Source organism: Vicugna pacos, chromosome 27 (assembly GCF_048564905.1).
Source record: "Vicugna pacos chromosome 27, VicPac4, whole genome shotgun sequence".
NCBI lineage: Eukaryota > Metazoa > Chordata > Mammalia > Artiodactyla > Camelidae > Vicugna > Vicugna pacos.
The window spans coordinates 8,282,852-8,287,048 of NC_133013.1; the positions used below are offsets into that span (position 1 = coordinate 8,282,852).

The 4,197-nt window shown below is 43.2% G+C and overlaps 1 protein-coding gene across 2 annotated transcripts in view; it reads right to left on the reverse strand.

Moving 5' to 3' along the window:
• Positions 1–3,898, reverse strand: part of ASB7 (ankyrin repeat and SOCS box containing 7) — a 49,197-nt gene extending 45,299 nt beyond the window's left edge. For both annotated transcript variants that reach the window (XM_006211492.4, XM_072950683.1), the window contains exons 1-2: positions 3,389–3,898; positions 3,125–3,218 (exon numbers count right to left, since the gene is read on the reverse strand). The gene's annotated coding sequence lies outside the window, so the exon portion shown is untranslated. The remainder of the gene's footprint in view (positions 1–3,124; positions 3,219–3,388) is intronic.
• Between the last annotated feature and the right edge of the window lie 299 nt (positions 3,899–4,197).

Below are 4,197 nucleotides of genomic sequence, written 5' to 3' on the forward strand. Positions count from 1 at the left end.
CTAAGTTAAAAACCAAAGCTTCTTGCTTCACATAATCAAAAGAAATCTATATCCAAAGAATAAAGAATAAAAGAGTTATAAGACAAAACATATTTAAGATCTGTCTAACATTATGTAACTTTCACCAAATTTGCCCACATGTCCCCAGTTTCCTTTGGCATAAACGATTAGTCATCAATGGCTTTTTGCATATTATTTTCACTAAAAGTCCACACTTTTTTTTGATTAAGTGACACAAATTAGAACTGTGCTTTCAGATTTCACACAAACTAAAAACAAGGTAACAGCTTGCTACTCAAAAAAAGAAATCAGCATTTCCTTGCAGAGTAAATAGAAATATAGGCTGGAAAGGAAATACAAGCAGCAACTCCAAGGAGACTGGCTCTGAGGAAAAAAAATTAAAAAAACACCAATAGCTCACAAGTCCTAAGAGGGAAGATGGATGCAAAAAGACTATGATGCCCAAAGCGTGCAACATGGCGGAGATGCATGTTGACGAGGTCTACTTGTATGCCCAAGAGCCTGGAACCCAAAATAAAGTGTTATTTAAGTATCACGCAACATAGCAGCATAGTGTTTATATTCCAAAACAAGTAAGGGTATTTCTATTTCCTCCCAATTCCTGGGCCTCTGTATAACACAAGGATTTATTAGCATGCACAGTTTATCTATAAGTCTAAATTCCAGCAGAAAGATCAACAATTTAGATCATGAAATGTGGACAAGGCAACAGAGGAAATTTTATAATTCACTTACCCAGACCCCCCTCACAGCTTAAATGACAGCTATATTATAAACGATGAAGTGTTGTCAACCTTATTAACCCAGGTCTGGCATAGCAGCCTCATGGCAGTACCTAAAAAGTTCGTAAAAAAGGAGACAAGCATTCTGCGTAGGGCACGCCTTCAGTTGAGAATGAAATGAAAGGCTGAAAAGTCAGGTATTGGATATGCTTATAGAAACTTTACCTGACTTTAGTTTTTTCAAGGACAGTATGAACAATGTAAGTATTGGTTAAAGCATACTCAAAATGCATTGGTGAATATCTTCCAAAAAAGCAGAAAGTGATTCTCCCTATGTGATTATAAATCTTCTTTGGTTATCAAATTAATCAAGTGTCTTTTGATTTTTTTCTTCCTTGCAAAATCATGTGACTGGCAGTAGAATGAACACAAAGTTAACCACCAGGCTGAAAAAGATAAACTACCTAACTGGCCACGTTGGTAACAAAGCATTCAAATGAAATTTTTTAAATGTTTGGCATAATCCTGACCAAATACTCTCAATCATGCTAATATTAGGAGCAGATGCTGAAAATTTATATATGTATATATAAATTATATTCCCTAATCTTAGAAAAACCATTAAAAGTTGAGGAGATCAATGAAATATTATTTAGCTAATGAGAATAAACTGACTGGAAACCAGAGAAAAGCAGGATCCTCTACCTTATACAGTCAACTCAGCACAGGTGATAATACCCCTCAGAAATGAAACCACGCTAGAGTTCAATCGAAAGCAGAAAAAAATATTTAACTGAGAAGGCCTGAGTAGAAAACACATAATTCATTTTTACCTTAAAAACATACTTCAAGTATTTTAGCATTTTTAAAAAACTCCTAAAGTAATCATTAGGCATTTCTCTGGTGATTCACATATTTAAATAATGAAAACTGCCTTTAATGTTACAGACTCCCGCCTAGATTTTACTGAAGTGAAGTGCACCCTATATACACATACAAGGGTGTCCTGAACGTTAGGACCATAGAATAGTCATCGGTAGATACTGATTCTAAATCCCATTCAGTAGCAAATACTCTCCTTCTGGTGTCCAGTTCCATGTCTCCAGAATATGCAAACCCTCAGAGCCCCTTAAAAGTATCTTACTGTGCCTTGACAATTAGAAGAATTAGGAAAGACATTAATGTCTTCTTCTGAAAAGCAGAAAGTCCAGTGGAACAGAGTAAATCAACGATTTCCTAACAACTTCTGCTATTTTAAGTACTTCTTTGTACCTAAAATTCCCTAAACAATCTGAGATATTAAAATAACTCCGATATTAACAAGTCACTTTATACTCCTGTTACTGGATGTGAGAGAAGTTATTCACTTGGCTAATTTCTGAATTAACTCATATAATTTCCCTGATCATATCCCCTCTTTGGGAATTACACGAATGTCCTAAACTTACCTTTGGCGCATTTGCCGATGCAGCAACAAAATACAGCAGAAGTGTGATCACATGAATTAGATGCTTAAGTTTCAATCTAACAAATTCTCTGTAGGGCTTTTGAAATGAGAACTCTTATGAAGAGTGCAAAAATAAAACCCTTGATTCGAAACACAACAAAACATTCTTTTGTTTTTAAATTCCTGAGTGTCAAATGATTAACAAGATACTGTGTAAAGTTTTATAAGTTCTAGAAAACTAAAGTATAACAAATACGATTCATCTTTTTATAACAGTTTCAGATTCTATCAACATCTGCCACACAGAAACACACAAAACCCAAAGAGTTAATTATACATAAGTGCTTCAGGAGGGAGTATTGCTTTCACACCATTCACACTACTAAGATACACAGATTCACCTTTTACTAGAAAGAAAAAGTCATGTTATTTTCTGAAACTCATAAATTTCAAGCTATTGCTGTACCTTCCTCTACCAACCCCTTGCTAGGTAAGTAACTCCAAAGATTTTCTGATACAGGTAGAGGGAAAGTGACAGGAAGGAATAAGAGGAAAACAGAAAATTGTGGTTTAATTAAAGAGCAGAGTCATTCAGAATTAACAAGCAATTAACAAGGAATTGAGAAATTCCTATGAGACCAAGAGGGGCAAGGGGAGCTACAAAAAAGTCTCAGAGTCTCCGAGCTGGATAAAGGGTATAGTGTACCAAAAGATAATGCAAAACACGGAAACACACTGTACAGAGAGAAAGGGGAAAAATACGTTTCTGGGGTAGAGAAGTTATTAAAATGTTGAGGACTGGGGCACGGGCAGTGTTTTTGCTTTTGCTAGGAAACTGGCGTTGCAGTCCCAGGTATCACCCAGAAAATAAAGCACTGGTTAATGAGAAAGGGCCAGGAATAAACAATGGGGGAAGGGAGGGCTGCCTTATTACCTCTATGGAGGGTGCTGATCAGAGGCTCTCTCCTGCTTCTCTGGTGAGTGGGCAGACCCCTTCCAGTTCTCTCCTCTCCTCTAGCCAGCTCAACCTGGAAATCAGAAATCAGTGAGTGGTGCAGTGCCCCGGGGGCGAGCAAGGAGGGGGCTCTGAGGAAGGGGGAGTAGAGGAAGAGAGTGGTAAGGGCAGGCAGGAAAAAGCAGTGATTCTCCTCCCTCCCAGGCCAGCCCCCTTCCCCACAGAGGAGGTAACTGACTTTACCTGTCTGCTCAGCTGCTGCTTTTCTCCTTCCTTTCCGCCTCCTCCACACTCACCAACTTCTCCATTGAAGAAACAGCCCAGGCAGGGCCGGACACGGGTGTTCCTGATCCTCCTCGGTGCCTCACGGCCCCAGTCCAGCGAGCATCCAGACAGCAGAGGAGACTGGAGGCGGCAGTCCTGGCCGCCGGGCAGCCTCGGGGCAGGGGTGCAGAGAGGAAGTCCCGGCTCGGGTGGGGGGGCAGTCCGGGTCTGAGGGCTCGGAGCGGGGGGCTGCCGCGCTCCGGGCCGGAGGCTCCCAGCTACGGCGGAACACAGGAGGTCTCGGGGCAGTGAGGTCTCAGGTCATACAGGGTCCGAAGTGCCAGCTGCCGAGGCTCCAGGCTGGGGGCTTTCGGGATGCACTTTGCACTGGGCCACCCCCGCCCCCTCCCTCCAGCACTTTGGGGTCACTGGGATGGGACCAAGCCTTCAGCAGCCAATCAGCGGCCGCACTGGAGCCTGAGACCGGAGCCGTAAACCAGGTCCGGGGTGGGTGGGGGTGGGGGGGTGGGGGCGACTTGGTTGGTTGGTTGCTTCCTTCTCTCTTCCTTACCCCTAGCGGCCCCCACCCCTTGCCTGCCGTAAAGCCACCTGCGCGTTCGCGACAGTTAGAGGAGGCGTGCCGATCGAGGCTAGGACTCGTCTCCGATTGGCCTCACTCACTTCCCCGCCTCCGTGGCCTCCGATGCTCCGCCCCCGGCGGAGGGACTCGCAGCGGTTGCTAAGAGACACTGTACGCCGAATAGGACCTCTGCGCATGCGAGGGGAGG